This window comes from Salvelinus fontinalis, chromosome 14 (assembly GCF_029448725.1).
Source record: "Salvelinus fontinalis isolate EN_2023a chromosome 14, ASM2944872v1, whole genome shotgun sequence".
NCBI classification, from domain to species: Eukaryota; Metazoa; Chordata; class Actinopteri; order Salmoniformes; family Salmonidae; genus Salvelinus; species Salvelinus fontinalis.
This window is the reverse complement of record NC_074678.1, coordinates 23,884,069-23,901,519: the sequence shown is the minus strand read 5'-3', so window position 1 is coordinate 23,901,519 and position 17,451 is coordinate 23,884,069.

Sequence of the window (17,451 nt, the reverse complement as noted above, 5' to 3'; positions counted from 1 at the left end):
GGTTAGAAAGGCGAGCCAGTAGCCAGAGAATTGCCAGTTCGAATCCAGGGTCCGATGGGAAAAATCTGTCATGAAGTGAGCTGGCAACCGGAGGGTTGCTGGTAACAAATCCTAGATGCCATTGCCTGCTATTGTGCCCTTGAGCAAGGCACTTAACTCCCCACAACAACATCTCCCTGGGCACCCAGTGTAGCAGCTCCCCGCACCGCACCAAAACCTGTGTATGTATGTATGTGTGTCTTTCAGTGGGATTGGGTTAAAAGCGGAAGCCACATTTCGTCTGGACTTTGTGCAATTGACCAATAAAGTGATCTTAATCTTAATTGAGTCATCCATCATTTTGAAATCAATTCCATGTACATTAGCCTACAGTATACCTAAAACAGGACATGCTAATATCAAGGATTCAGTCAAAAACATGAATTCATGCCTAATAAAGTCTATGATTCATGATAAGAAGATATGGGCCCAAATCCGGTAAAAACATGAATTCACCTTATACACATAACCATGGTAGTAATAGTGCTTGTTGCCAAATATAATTCACAATCCTTCTTAAATAAACATTTGATGTATCACCCCTTTCCTCTCTGCGGCGAATATCTGTTATTTTATGAACTAATGAATCAGTAGCTGGTTTATTCCCTATACCATTTCCAAGCCTCACATTAATGACTGATATCCTTCATGTAAATGACAGGAAACAGGACAACTGATATCCTTAATTTAAATGACAGGAAACAGAATAACTGATATCCTTAATTTACATGACAGGAAACAGGACTGCTGATATCCTTCATTAATATGTCAGGAAACAGGTCAACTGATATCCTTCATTTCAATGACAGGAAACAGGATAACTGATATCCTTAATTTACATGACAGGAAACAGAACAACTGATATCCTTCATTAACATGTCAGGAAACAGGTCAACTGATATCCTTAATTTCAATGACAGGAAACAGGATAACTGATATCCTCCATTTACATGACAGGAAACAGGACAACTGATATCCTTCATTAACATGTCAGGAAACAGGTCAACTGATCTCCTTCATTTCAATGACAGGAAACAGAACAACTGATATCCTTCATTTCAATGACAGGAAACAGAACAACTGATATCCTTAATTTACATGACAGGAAACAGGTCAACTGATATCCTTCATTAACATGTCAGGAAACAGGTCAACTGATATCCTCCATTTACATGACAGGAAAAAGGACAACTGATATCTTTCATTTAAATGACAGGAAACACGACAACTGATATCCTTAATTTACATGACAGGAAACAGAACAACTGATATCCTTCATTAACATGTCAGGAAACAGGTCAACTGATATCCTTCATTTCAATGACAGGAAACAGGATAACTGATATCCTCCATTTCAATGGCAGGAAACAGGACTGCTGATATCCTTAATTTACATGACAGGAAACAGGTCAACTGATATCCTTCATTAACATGTCAGGAAACAGGTCAACTGATATCCTCCATTTCCATGACAGGAAAAAGGACAACTGATATCCTCCATTTAAATGACAGGAAACAGGTTACTGATAACCTTCATTTAAATTACATGAAGCAAGACAATTGATATCCCTAATTTAAATGACAGGAAACAGGAATTCACCACTTTATCTGACCAGTTAGATATGATTTATGGATCAAAGCTGCCCATTTGAATCTATTTCCCCTGCAGTCGCTGGGCTCCTACTGCAGATTCATGTCATATCTGAAAACCTTAGCAGATATACCTAGCCAGTTGGCCTTACACTGTGAAGGTTGAAGGAACATCATTTATCTTTGTCTCAAACTACGAGTGGACAGAGAGCAGACAAGCTACTGTGGCTGCCTGGCTGACTGTTTTTCTCCTTGGAAGTCTTGATTTACGAAGTATTTCTGAAGGTCGCCCTAATAGAAAATAAAAAATTATTACTGAAGTTTATGGATAGGCTCAAGTTGTTTCAGCACCCATATTTACTGGACAGGCAGGAATTGCTAGTTTCCTGATGAAAGTCAGATGAAACCCTTGAGCATATAAAGATGGGCAGGCATGTCACACACTCCCAGAGTACAGTACACACACACACACACACACACACACACACACACACACACACACACACACACACACACACACACACACACACACACACACACACACACACACACACACAAAAGCAGAAGACAGACGACATAAATCTTAAGTCTGTTACATTTTAACCACATGCTATACCTGAAACATACATGTACATTATAGAATAAAAATGTCTTATATCATTGCCATGCTATGCAAACATTTTGCACGTCTGCTCCATAAATCAGTACACAAAATGTGCCGTGGAGAATTATAACACAGAGAGAAAACATACAGAGCCTTTTAGCTGTCCAGGCAAATATGGATTCGCTGTGCTTCTTTAAAGGGGAAATTTATGGATGTGTGCTGTTTCCTCTAGAGAACGCTGCTAATTCCCCTAAAGAGGAAAAGATACTGTCTTGGAGAGGCGTAAAGAATTGGCTGCAGATTCACTGGGAGCACAGCCCCGGCTTAGACGTACTCCACTTTATTTATTAAAGAAAGAAAAGTTGTTACAGGACTGTTTCTCTTGAACGCAGCCCAAGCGTATCCAGTTCTGCGGTCACAGGAAGAAAATGTATTTCTCAGTCCACTGCATACTAACACAGCTGACAACACTAAGTCCCCCTCTCAATCACTTTTTCTTTCTCCCTCCCCCTCTGTCTCTTTACGTCTCTCTCTCTACTTTTCTCTCCTGTTCTCTGTCCCTCACACACACTCTGTCTCTCTTTTACAAGGGCTTTCAACTGCTCCCTCTCTCTCTTTTTCCGTCAATGTTGGGAACAGTTTGTACTGTTCAGGCTACTGGTATGGATAGGGTCAAGTACTGTAGAGTACTCAAAAGCTACAGTATATGCCGGTTACAGTATGCAGGTTACCAACGTCTTTGGTAAATGGTGGAAACTGTCCCCCCACCCCCGTCCCACACACACACGTTCCTTTTCCTTGTCAACATTTCCAGAGGGACATAATAACTATTAACTATTAGAGCACAGTGTCTGGGGCTGGACATGACAAAGACAGACAGACAGACAGACAGACAGACAGACAGACAGACAGACAGACAGACAGACAGACAGACAGACAGAACAAACTATTAGAGCTGCCTCAGAGCACTACGGACAGCACAATGTTAATACAAACATATCATCATGACTTCTGGCATGGCAATTTAAGACTGGTTGTGTCACCGGAGGACAAAAGAGCTCACACAATCACAAAAATACTTGTGTGCAAATGTATTATGCTACTGAGCGTGCACAGTATGTTTTACAGCATATGGGTGTGGTACTCCCACCTTTGAACCCAACACCAACAGGATTGTGAATGGAGAGGATGCCCGCGCCCATAGCTGGCCATGGCAGGTGAAAACTGATTACTGATTACCTCCCACATTTGTGGCCTGCTGGAGGTCATTTTGCAGGGCTCTGGCAGTGCTCCTCCTTGCACAAAGGCGGAGGTAGCGGTCCTGCTGCTGGGTTGTTGCCCTCCTACAGCCTCCTCCACGTCTCCTGATGTACTGGCCTGTCTCCTGGTAGCGCCTCCATGCTCTGGACACTACGCTGACAGACACAGCAAACCTTCTTGCCACAGCTCGCATTGATGTGCCATCCTGGAGGAGCTGCACTACCTGAGCCACTTGTGTGGGTTGTAGACTCCGTCTCATGCTACCACTAGAGTGAAAGCACCGCCAGCATTCAAAAGTGACCAAAACATCAGCCAGGAAGCATAGGAACTGAGAAGTGGTCTGTGGTCACCACCTGCAGAACCACTCCTTTATTGGGGGTGTCTTGCTAATTGCCTATAATTTCCACCTTTTGTCTATTCCATTTGCACAAAGGCATGTGAAATTTATTGTCAATCAGTGTTGGTTCCTAAGTGGACAGTTTGATTTCACAGAAGTGTGATTGACTTCGGAGTTACATTGTGTTGTTTAAGTGTTCCCTTTCTTTTTTGAGTAGTGTATTTTTTATGTAATATCAACTGCAATCCAGGTCATTTGGTTGTACTATTAGATGAATCACAGTGATAACACATTAAGTTGTTGTGGAAATACAACATATCTGATATTGTATTCCCATTTGAACGTTGATGTGCTTTTAAATGGTTGAATACGCAGTGATAACACAATTAGATGACAAGTAAATCAAAAATCAGACATTGCTTTTCCATTGGAATTTGGCTGTGCTTTTTGAAGGCATAATGATACCACATTGGGAAATCAACAAACTTCTGGCTGTCTTTTTGAGTGGGGGAATAAAAGTTGAAATATCATTGATCAACGTCTCAACCAAATATTACCTAGTGTGACTACACTTGCAATGCAAGGATTGTGGGTTAGATTGCCGCTGGGGCCATCCATAAGAAAAATATATATGCACTACTGTAAATCACTTTGGATGAAAGCGTCTGCTCAATGGCATATATTATATGTGTGGCTATGAGAAGACTGTGGGCTTGAGAAGTTTCATTTCAGGCTCACTATTTGCCCCTGTTGATGTTAAGTCACGCAACAGTTTTAAAGGGACAGTGCGAGATTTTAGCAACTAAGCCCTTTTTTCTCTCTACCCAGAGTCAGATTCATTAAAGGATACAAATTGTATGTCTCTGCTTGCAGTTTGAAGCATGCGAGCTGTACCTGCAGACTCCCAGTCATTGCGCTGACGCTAGCTGGCAATGGCTCATAAAACTACCTTCAACTTCCTTCAAACTGCACGCAGAGACATACAAATTGTATCCATTAATTCATTTGACTGGTTAAGGGCTTGATTGCCGAAATCTCACACTATCCCTTTTAAACTGTAATCCTTATTTGCTACATTTATTTAACTTATAAATTAATGATATATAGCCATTTATTCTTGAAGAATATAACTAAAAAATGCCTCATGAGTTTAGTTGAACTGTCTTACCCCACGAGAACCCAAAATAGAAGCTTGTTGTTCTCCAATGTTTGTAGACAATATACATGTAAACAAACACTGTATATCCTCAAAACATAGTTAAAACTACATAGATCTGTCTAGGAATTTGAAAATGGTTACATTTCTCCAGGCCCATCCCTCAGCTTTATACCAAAACAGAGGTGTGGTGTCCACTTTGTTGTTCTTCAACTAAGGATTCTAGCCGTAAGATGTATGATATGTAGACATACTGTATAGTATCTAATCCTGTTACGTAGTGTTTATGTCCTAGTGTATAGTGTGTAACTGTACCCTCCGTGTTCTGTTCCAACCCAAGGCCCCATGCCTGATCAGCTGCAGCAGGCCCTGCTGCTCTTAGTGGGGAACAGTGTGTGTTGCCAGAGTGACTGGCGGGACATGTTGGTGAAGGACACCATGATCTGTGCTAGAGGGGGTGAATTGTCAGGATGAGTGAGTGAGACAACAAAATATATTGAGATCATATTCTTATGATAATACAGTATCACATTCACCATAACCTGTGTCATAACTAATGTTTGTAAAACAAGCTATCTCTCCCCCCTCACTCATTTGCTCCCTGTCTTTCAGGGGGACTCTGGAGGTCCTCTGAACTGTAAGGGTACTGATGGTAAGTGGTATGTCCAGGGTGTGACCAGCTTCGTGTCCTCTTGTATCTGTAACGAGGTGAAGAAATCAACTGTCTTCACCCTCATCTCAGGAGGAATAGCAAACTTTAGTGTCTACATCTGTGGTGAGGAGCATTGTGGAGGGGGAAAAGGTAATGTGAACCTGGTGGTCACATGATGGGGATATTGTTGCATTAGGCTTTCAGATATCAATTAGACCTAGTATAAATTGTTTAGTGTAGCGTATCAGGAAACCTTATGATATAAATCATTCATCAGTAGGTTTATTGGAGATCAGTGCATATTCACATTCCATGAACATTTACAGTCACACACTTTTAATGTCAATGTATAAAGAAACCATACCTGTCAGCATTACCTTTGTCTGAGTGAGTTCTGTCAGCTTTACCTTTGTCTGCGTGAGTTCTGTCAGCGTTACCTTTGTCTGAGTGAGTCCTGTCCACGTTACCTATGTCTGCGTGAGTTCTGTCAGTGTTACCTTTGTCTGAGTGAGTCCTGTCAGCGCTACCTTTGTCTGAATGAGTCCTGTCAGCATTTTTCTTGGTCCTGGAGAAAAAGAGCTCCGGGGTCACGGCTTCATTCCTCATCTCCTGTGTGATTTGAGATAAACGAGCGGCCGTCCATACGGAGCACCTTGGAGGGAGCGTTGCTGATCAATCACCGCTGAGGCTTGAGAAGTGTCAGCGTTGGCGAGCCTGCCGTGGAACGGGCGGGAAGAGAGCAGAGTCAGGAGTATGGGAGGGGGGCAGTGGATAAATTGGTGGTGATGGCTAACCTTGACTTTAAATTGCTACCACTCTCCACTGGTTGGATCAAACAAGGGAAGATATGGAAAATATAGACCCCCCCAGGCCCCTCCCCTCCTGTTCATTTTTTTCTCTGCCATTATATTAGATTTTTCTAAAACGTTGCTGTGCAGGTCTATATTAAAAGTGTGAAACGATTACCGTCAAAAGACCTTCTGGTTTCCAGTCAGCAGTTTTCTGCTCAGGCAGAACTCTGTGATCAGGACCGAGCGTTCACCGCAGTGTGGTGATGTCACTTTAAATAAACCTCTTTCCCTTGTGTAACCTGCAGTGCTCCCAGCACTATTATGCTACATAGCCTGATCCTATAGCGCCATGCAGGATTGTATTTGGGATGACAATGGCCCTACTAAAGTAATCTATAGGCCCAGTACCTATTCTTTTTTCTGTGGTAGCCTGATTACCCTCTAGTTTTCCTTCCCTGAAGATACACATTATAGGTATCAGTACTGTATGCACTAAAGTAGGCTATGCCCACATCCACTTGGAAAACATTGTCAAATTGGATAGAACATTGAGACATACCCTGAGGTATCATGTGACAGCTGGTTGGGATAAAGTTCTACACACAACGAGACTGATCTGATCTGGGGTGAATTTCTGCTGGAGTTTCCCATGGCCCTCGCCTCGGCCATGCTTACGTAATGTGTGTGTATGCAGATGTCTGGATGAGTTAGGTCTCCGGGGGGCAACATACTGTACCTTGTGGGGATGCGGCCTGCTGCTGCTGGGACAGAAGGAGCTAGGCTACACAATGCAGTGGCTGTGGGGGTGTGGAGGGTGTTCCATATGTGTTCCCCAGTTAATCCTCAACACAGCAGAAACTTCTGTTCTCAGAACACTGTGAATTAACTGGAAAAACAAGCAGAAATGTTAGTCCTAACATAATGTTCTTGTTTTGGTAGAAAGTAAAGTCAGGTCTTATCTATCAGATCTACCACAGCTAGGTAAGATGAGTATACAGTATGTTCAAGTGTTGCATTATAATTTGTGTTATTACCAGTCATTCATTACCCTCTGCTGGTGATCAGGGGAATCTCAGGAGCTGGACCACCTTGAGGATAGACTCCTATAGGGAGAGGCTACAGGGCCATGAGGGTGGCAGAGTAACACCACTCAGTGGAGAGCAAATGAGCTCCCTAAGTCAAGTTTACTGTCTAAGACTATTTTGATAGAAAAGTCCAAAGGACTGTCATCTATATGAGACCGGCAGGCACAGGGATAGATAGAGGTGTTAATAGTTAACCTAGTAAAGTGGGGTGGCAGGTAGCCTAGTGATTAGAGTTTTGAGCCAGTAACTGAAAAGTTGCTAGATCAAATCCCTGAGCTTACAAGGTAAACATCTGTCATTCTGCCCCTGAACAAGGCACTGTTCCTAGGCCATCATTGTAAATAATGTTTTTTTCTTAACTGACTTGCCTAGTTAAATAAAATAAAGGACACACCTCGTGGAGAGTTCCAACTCTTTATATTTTTTATTTATTCAACCTTTATTTAACTAGGCAAGCCAGTTAAGAACAAATTCTTATTTACAATGACGGCCTACCACGGCCATTATAGACCGCTCTGCCAGTCCAGAGTTTGAGATGGTCACAGCACATCTAATTTCGAACATACTAGAACATGAATGAAAGCTCAACTTGACATTCAGTATGTGAATAAGGTTTTATATTACAGTACTGAGGGCTTTCAGAAAACTTAATCCCAAACCTGAAAAGGTAAATGAGAAGCAAGGAACTCTGTCCAGTCCATAGTGACTGTGTGTGCTGATGCTGCTAAGTAGTTTTCCATCATCCCAATGCAGGGTGGTAGGCCCATGTGGTGACCTTGACTGCAGATACAGCCTCTCTCTCTAAAGCCTCCCAGGATGAACTAGATGAGACGAGTTCAAGAAGTTGAGAGTGTTTATGGCTTTATAGACTCCTAACAGAGTAGTATAGTGCTGGGTGGACCCTAGCAGTAAGGAGACAAGAGAATAAACTCTGACCCCGCGTGGACTACAGAGCCAGCGCGGCAGATAGCTACGCAGCATCAACTCAAAGGCGCTCTGGGCAATCATTAACCACTATGCCATAATTGCGCATAACGGAATAAACAAAATAAGACGATATCAGATGCAATGCCATTTTGAAAATATAATTCGATAAGACCTCTTGAAAAAAATAGTTCATTCCATGCCAAAGATTTTAAGCACGGTCATGTTTCAGCATGTTACATTGTATATGATCATGCTGTAAACTCAGTTTTCATCCATTGAAATGTATATTTGATTAGAGTGTGGGTGGAGGACCAATCCAAGCAGGGTAAAGGTTGTGCCACAGAATGTGGGATTCCTTAAGTCATATGGAAAAAACGAATTGTATCAGTATCCGTGGTTAATAAATGACTGGATGAATTGTAAAACAAAGTCACATATAAAAGTTTCTGAAGTATTTGAGGTTACATGTTAGTCATGAACCCTGTGTAAAGTGACGTGTATTATAGGGTAGCAGACACTCAACCTCCCCTCCCTTCACCTTTCACACACTTATCTCCATTGTGGGTGTATTTGAAATTAAAATAATGTGTGCACTCAGAATAGGTCAAGGACATCTATCCTGAGACAGTATACAGACATTTGTATACATTGTCTGGAGGAATGACAATTAAAGGGCACAAAAATATTCCAGACATTTGCATACATTAAAGTTTAAACACTAGCTTTTGAGACAACATAATCTGGCATTGGATAAATCTGACGGTACCAGTCCTGAAAATAAAATGTATGTTTAAAAAAGATACTGACAAAGTTAGTCTTACTGATTGAGACATTTGAAACTTCATTTTTATAAGGTTCAAAAATAACTGACACTTATTAGGCCTATCTGGTTCTTATTCCACACACTGGAGCAAACCTTATTATCCACTGGGTTTGCTGCAGGCAGAAAATCCTAAGAAATGCACTTTAATTCACACAAGCTGTCACCAATCAATCATTCAATATTTGGTTGTGCTTGAGTGTTTGGTGGGGGGATCGCCTAAGCCAGGGGAGGCGTAGCTCTATGAAATGTAATTGCACAAAGCCTATTATTTGGCAGGGAATACTATTTGTAGCTCAATGTTTCTACACCTCACTTTGCTCAAGCTGATCCTCTCCAACAGACACAATCCCTGATCATCGGAGGTTATAAAAACAGCCTCATTAGGACAGTTAAAGGGGAGAGACTATGAATCCAGACAGAATCAGATTATTGAAAAAAGAGTGTGTCAATACCCCGCTGGGGTGTTATTTGCAGATGACAACAATATATTCTGTCAAATGTATAATTTATCATTAGATGTTACATGGAAAAACAGACTACACAGCAAATGAGGCTGGTGAGTGGAGATATAGGAGGACGGGCTCATTGTAATGGCTGGAATGGAATCAATGGAACGGTATCAAACATATGGAAACCACATCTTTGACTCCATTCCATGAATTCCATTCCAGCCATTACAATTAGCTTGTCCTCCTATAGCTCCTCCCACCAGCCTCCTCTGATACAGAGCCATCTGAAATAAAAGAAACACATTATGGTGTCGAGGAAGAATGCTTCTACCTAAGACAGTTTAGATAGCTGACAGATCATGCCGTGGAGGATATAGCGAAATAGTCTCATCTTTACATAACAAGACAACATCAATGAACAATATATTTTACAACATATTCTTTGTCTGTCCTTAAAATATAGGTATGATTGGCATTTTTATATCAGAAAATGTAGAGGGGGAAATGTAGACTATTTTCAGACAGTGGTGATTTTAGCATGTACATCTTGGTGGGGCAAACAAAAACATGTAGGATGCATGCCAGCAAAGCCCCTACACAACACTAAACATGACATTAATTGCACTATAACGGTGACAAACGGTGCCCACAAACTGTTAGGCCTACATAAAGCTGTCCCAACAGCAGAGTCCCAACAGCAGTCCCAACACCTTACCGCTGCTACAGTTTATTCAGCCTCATTTACTGCCTTTAAAAGAAACACAGCTGGTATGGCTGACTTGCTTAAACAAATGTGGTTTCTACTGACAATCGAGATGTACAAACTATGGTATAAAGGGACAAGCGGATAAGAGGCAATCCGTAATTTCGATAAAGACATTAATGAGCGAGAGACAACGGACGTAGTCAATATAACTATTTGTTCAGCACTTTTGAAATGTACAGCGACAGAATTCATAACATTGGTCGTTCTTACATATAAACAGACAGTGAAAGCTCTTATAATATTCGATGATTACATTTCTCGAAAACAGATTATAGGCAAACAAGCACACACCGGCCACGAACGATGTGTTTACAATACAACAGCTAATTAATAAGTTAAATATTTATTTTGATAATGGCCTTAAGTTAGGCTGCTGATGAGAATCATTTAATTTGAAGTCAATCCACATTATTGCCAATTTATTTTGGACTAAATGGATAATTATGTTAGATGATGATGGTATGCACACGTGACAATTCATTCACACTTGCTGTGAGGAGGCGTTATATAGGGCTCTTGAGGTCGGATGACCTAAATGTTCTGTCAGAAAAAATTACCAAAACGCCTAGCCCTACCCATTGTTACATCTGCACCTGCCACACCCTCTACTGCTCATCCTGTGTCTCCCTAACCTGCCACCCCTCCCCCAGTGCTCTCTTTCTGTGTGTGTGTGTGTGTGTGTGTGTGTGTGTGTGTGTGTGTGTGTGTGTGTGTGTGTGTGTGTGTGTGTGTGTGTGTGTGTGTGTGTGTGTGTGTGTGTGTGTGTGTGTGTGTGTGTGTGTGGTGGGGGGGGGGGGGGGGGGGCAGAGACAGGTGTGCTGGAGGCAGAGCAGATCCCCACCAGCTGCAACCTGTTCCATAATCAAGATCTCTACAAATACTCAGCCCTGCCACTTCCACACTGCCGGATTGTAAAATCTGCTCAGTCTGCGTTTTAAGCTGTTTGTTCCTGCATAGATCCTGTTTTCGTGTTGTGCCTGTTGTCCCTTGCCTGATGCTGTTTTCCTCTCAGCTACAGTTCTGTCCACTCTATCTCTGGTCCCTGTCTCCAGTCCCACGTCTTGTCAGTCCTGCTACCCTGTCGCGGACCCCCCACTTTACTGCTTCCTTGGATTCCTCTCCGGACCTGCTTACCTAACCCCAACTCCCCTCACTCCAGCCTTAGCCTCAGCATATGGCTCCCTGCAACCCGCCCAAGCTTTTCCTGGCCTGCACACCATCTTCCCACTGTTTTTCAATAAATACCTTGGTTACCTTATCCCAGTCTCCTCATCTGAGTTCTCTTGGGTTCAGCTGCTCTGCTCCGCGTAACACCCATAACACTAATCCCCTTTAATAGAAGATGAACTATATAGCCTACCAGGGGCAATAATAAATCACACCCTTATCTGTTTTTATTATTGTATTGCAGTAGTAATAGTAATTTGTGAGTCAGTGATTACGCTCTTGTGATAAGCTTATTAATGCCGTTCTCATCAGTGGGCAATGGGCATCTCTCTATGCCATCATGATGTGAACGTTAGTTACTGTCATAGCCACTGTATGATGTCATGGGACTGCAGATGAGACAAATTTGATGCAATGTTTGTTGTACATGATCCCTGTCAAAAAATGTAAAGATTTTGAGGTAAATATTGCAATTGATATGGCCAAGCATTAAATATTGTAGTTACTTTTGAAGCCAGGGCACGCATGGAGGCCTACATCAAGTCAAAGTGAATTGTTAATGTACACAGATTGCAGATGTGATTGCAGGTGCAGCGAAATGCTTGTGTTTCTAGCTCCAACAGTCCCGTAATAATACCTAGCAATATAAAACAATACGCACATAATTCAAAAAGTAAAAAGAAAGAAATTAAGAAATATCAGAACGAGCAATGTCAGAATACGGATTATATATATATACAGTATATACTGTAGCTAAACAGTGCATTTGGAAAGTATTCAGACCCCTTCCCTTTTTCCACATTTTATTACATTACAGCCTTATTCTAAAATGTATTATTTGTTTTCCACCTTAATCTACACACAATACCCCATAATGACAAAGCGAAAACAGGTTTTTGGAATTGTTTGCAAATATATAAAAAAATGAAAAACAGAAATACCTTATTTATATAAGTTTTCAGACCCTTTGCAATGAGACTCGAAATTGAGCTAAGGTGCGTCCTGTTTCCATTGATCATCATTGAGATGTTTCTACAACTTGATTGGAGTCCACCTGTGGTAAATTCAATTGACTGTACATGATTTGGAAAGGCACACACCTGTCTATATAAGGTCCTACAGAGCATGTCAGAGCAAAAACCAAGCCATGAGGCGGAAGGAATTGTCCATAGAGCTCCGAGACAGGATTGTGTCGAGGCACAGATCTGGGGAAGGGTACCAAAACATTTCTGCAGCATTGAAGGTCCCCAAGAACACAGTGGCCTCCATCATTCTTAAATGTAAGAAGTTTAGAACCACCAAGACTCTTTCTAGAGCTGGCCGCCTGGCCAAACTGAGCAATCGGGGGAGAAGGGCCTTGGTCAGGGAGTTGACCAAGAACCCGATGGTCACTCTGACAGAGCTCCAGAGTTCCTCTATGGAGATGGGAGAAACTTCCAGAAGGACAACCATCTCTGCAGTACTCCACCAATCAGGCCTTTATGGTAGAGTGGCCAGACGGAAGCCACTCCTCAATAAAAGGCACATGACAGCCTGCTTGGAGTTTGCCAAAAGGCACCTAAAGGACTCTCAGACCATGAGAAACAAGATTCTCTGGTCTGATGAAACCAATATTGAACTCTTTGGCCTGAATGCCACGCATCAAGTCTGGAGGAAACCTGGCACCATCCCTACGGTGAAGCATGGTGGTGGCAGCATTATATTGTGGGGATGTTTTTAAGTGGAAGGGACTGTGAGACTAGTCAGGATCCAGGGAAAGATGAAAGGAGCAAAGTACAGAGAGATCCTTGATGAAAACCTGCTCCAGAGCGCTCAGGACCTCAGACTGGGGTGAAGGTTCACCTTCCAACAGGACAACGACCCTAAGCACACAGCCAAGACAACACAGGAATCTCTGAATGCCCTTGAGTGGCCCAGCCAGAGCCCAGACTTGAGCCCGATCGAACATCTCTGGAAAGACATGAAAAAAGCTTTGCGATTGTAACGATAGTCCTCCTCCTCTTCAACCGAAAAGGAGGAGTATTGAGGGAACCAAGGCGCAGCGGATTGTGAAGACATAATGATTTATTAAAGACAAGACGAAAACACGAACTTCACTATAAACTAACAAAATAACAAAACGAAAGTAGACAGTCCTGAACGACGAACTTACATACAACGTGAAGAACGAAATGAACAGACTACATGAAATGAACAAACCGTATACAGTCCCGTATGGTGCAAACATTGACACGGACACAGGAGACAACCACCCACAAACAAACACTGTGAACCGCCTACCTAAATATGACTCTCAATTAGAGGAACGCCAAACACCTGCCTCCAATTGAGAGCCATACCAGGCAACCCTAAACCAACATAGAAACAGACAACATAGAATGCCCACCCAAACTCACGTCCTGACCAACTAACACACAAAACTAAACAGAAAACAGGTCAGGAACGTGACAGTACCCCCCCCACAAGGTGCGAACTCCGGACGCACCAGCACAAAGTCTAGGGGAGGGTCTGGGTGGGCATCTAACCACGGTGGTGGCTCAGGCTCCGGGCGCGGTTCCCACCCCACCATAATCCATCCTAACTTCCTCCCACAAAGAATGTCCACCCTCTTTCTTCCCCCACACAATTCTCTTAATAATATATTAAATAAAGATAACACCAGGACAGAGAGATAAATCAAGATAGAGGGATAGATAAGACTATAGAGATAGATGAAGATAGAGAGGGAGATTAGGATAGAGGGGCAACTCCGGACTGAAAGGCAGCTCCGGACAGAGAGACAGCTCTGGACTGATGGGCAGTTCTGGGTATCCAGCCTTTTCAGGCTGAAGGGCAGCTCATGGCTGACTGACGACTCTCGATGCTCATGGCTGGCTGACGGCTCTCGACGCTCATGGCAGGCTGACGGCTCTCGACGCTCATGGCAGGCTGACGGCTCTCGACGCTCATGGCAGGCTGACGGCTCTCGACGCTCATGGCAGGCTGACGGCTCTCGACGCTCATGGCAGGCTGACGGCTCACGACGCTCATGGCGCTCTGACGGCTCTGGCTGCTCATGGCTCTCTGACGGCTCTGGCTGCTCATGGCTCACTGACGGCTCTGGCTGCACATGGCTCTTTGACGGCTCTGGCTGCTCATGGCGCTCTGACGGCTCTGGCTGCTCATGGCGCTCTGACGGCTCTGGCTGCTCATGGCTCTCTGGCGGCTCTGGCTGCTCATGGCTCACTGGCGGCTCTGGCTGCTCATGGCTCGCTGGCGGCTCTGGCAGATCCTGTCTGGTTGGCGGCTCTGGCAGATCCTGTCTGGTTGGCGGCTCTGGCAGATCCTGTCTGGTTGGCGGCTCTGGCAGATCCTGTCTGGTTGGCGGCTCTGGCAGATCCTGTCTGGCTGACGGCTCTAGCGGCTCCTGTCTGGCTGATGGCTCTAGCGGCTCCTGTCTGGCTGACGGCTCTGTAGGCTCATGGCAGACGGGCGGCTTTGCAGGCTCATGGCAGACGGGCGGCTTTGCAGGCTCCTGGCAGACGGATGGCTCAGATGGCGCTGGGGAGACGGATGGCTCAGATGGCGCTGGGGAGACGGATGGCTCAGATGGCGCTGGGGAGACGGATGGCTCAGATGGCGCTGGTGAGACGGATGGCTCTGGCCGGATATGGCGCACTGTAGACCTGGTGCGTGGTGCCGGAACTGGAGGCACCGTGCTAATGATAAGCACCTTCCTACTAGTGCGGGGAGCAGGGACAGGGCACACTGTATCCTCAAAGCCTACTCTACCCCTGATGCGTGGTACCGGCACTGGTGACGCCGGGCTGAGGACAAGCACATCAGGATTAGTAGGGGGAGAATATATAGTGTGTACAGGGCTCTGGAGACGCACTGGTAGCTTAGTGCGTGGGGCCGGAACTGGAGGCACCGGGCTAGATGCACGCACTACAGGGAGAGTGCGTGGAGGAGGAACAGGGCTCTGGAAATGCACTGGTAGCCTAGTGCGTAATGTAGGCACTGTAGGTACTAGGCTGGGGCGGGGAGGTGGCGCCGGAAATACCGGACCGTGCAGGCGTACTGGCTCTCTTGAGCATTGAGCCTGCCCAACCTTACCTGGTTGAATGCTCCCGGTCGCCCTGCCAGTGCAGCGAGGTGGAATAGCCCGCACTGGGCTATGCAGGCGAACCGGGGAAACCATGCGTAAGGCAGGTGCCATGTATGCCGGCCCGAGGAGACGCACTGGAGACCAGATGCGTTGAGCCGGCCTCATGACACCTGGCTCAATGCCCAATCTAGCCCTACCAGTGCGGGGAGGTGGAATAACCCGCACTGGGCTATGCACACGTACAGGAGACACCGTGCGCTCTACTGCGTAACACGGTGTCTGCCCGTACTCCCGCTCTCCACGGTTAGCCTGGGAAGTGGGCGCAGGTCTCCTACCTGCCCTTGGCCCACAACCCCTTAGCCCCCCCCCAAGAAATTTTTGGGAATTACTCACGGGCTTTTCGGGCTTCCGTGCAAGACGCGTCCCCTCATAACTCCGGTTCTTCACTCCAGTAGCCTCTGCTCTCCTCAGTGCCTCCACCTGTTCCCATGGGAGGCGATCCCTTCCAGCCAGGATCTCCTCCCATGTGTAGCAACCTTTACCGTCCAATACATCGTCCCAAGTCCATTCCTCCTTCTTGCGCTGTCCCTTACTCCGTTTAAACCGCTGCTTGGCTCTGGATTGGTGGGTGGTTCTGTAACGATAGTCCTCCTCCTCTTCAACCGAAAAGGAGGAGTATTGAGGGAACCAAGGCGCAGCGGATTGTGAAGACATAATGATTTATTAAAGACAAGACGAAAACACGAACTTCACTATAAACTAACAAAATAACAAAACGAAAGTAGACAGTCCTGAACGACGAACTTACATACAACGTGAAGAACGAAATGAACAGACTACATGAAATGAACAAACCGTATACAGTCCCGTATGGTGCAAACATTGACACGGACACAGGAGACAACCACCCACAAACAAACACTGTGAACCGCCTACCTAAATATGACTCTCAATTAGAGGAACGCCAAACACCTGCCTCCAATTGAGAGCCATACCAGGCAACCCTAAACCAACATAGAAACAGACAACATAGAATGCCCACCCAAACTCACGTCCTGACCAACTAACACACAAAACTAAACAGAAAACAGGTCAGGAACGTGACAGCGATGCTCCGCATCCAACCTGACAGTTTGAGAGGTTCTGCTGAGAAGAATGGGAGAAACTCCCCAAATTCAGATGTTCCAGGCTTGTAGCGTCATACCCAAGAAGATTTAAGGCTGTAATCGCTGCTAAAGGTGCTTCAACAAAGTACTGAGTAAAGGGTCTGAATACTTATGTAAATGTGATATTTCAGCTTTTTTATTTTGGTATAAATTTGCTAATATTTCTAAAAATCTGTTTTTGCTTTGCCATTATGGGGTAATGTGTGTAGATTGATGAGGGAATAAGGCTATAATGTAACAATGTGGAAAAAGTCTGAATACTTTCTGAATGCGCGGTATATAATGGTGTGTATAGCCTGTATGGGCAGTATATGAATAGAAAAGGTGTTAACAGCAGCATTTATATAGGATGAGCCTTGACTAGAATACAGTATATACATATAAAACAGTATGTAAAGTAAACATGATTAAAGTGAGCACTGTTCAATGACTTTATGTGCATAGGGCAAAGCAGTCTCTAAGGTGCAGGGTAGCATACAGGGTGGTAGCTGGCTAGTAACAGTTGCTAAGGTTCAGGGCAGGGTACTGGGCGGAGGCCGGCTAGTGGTTACT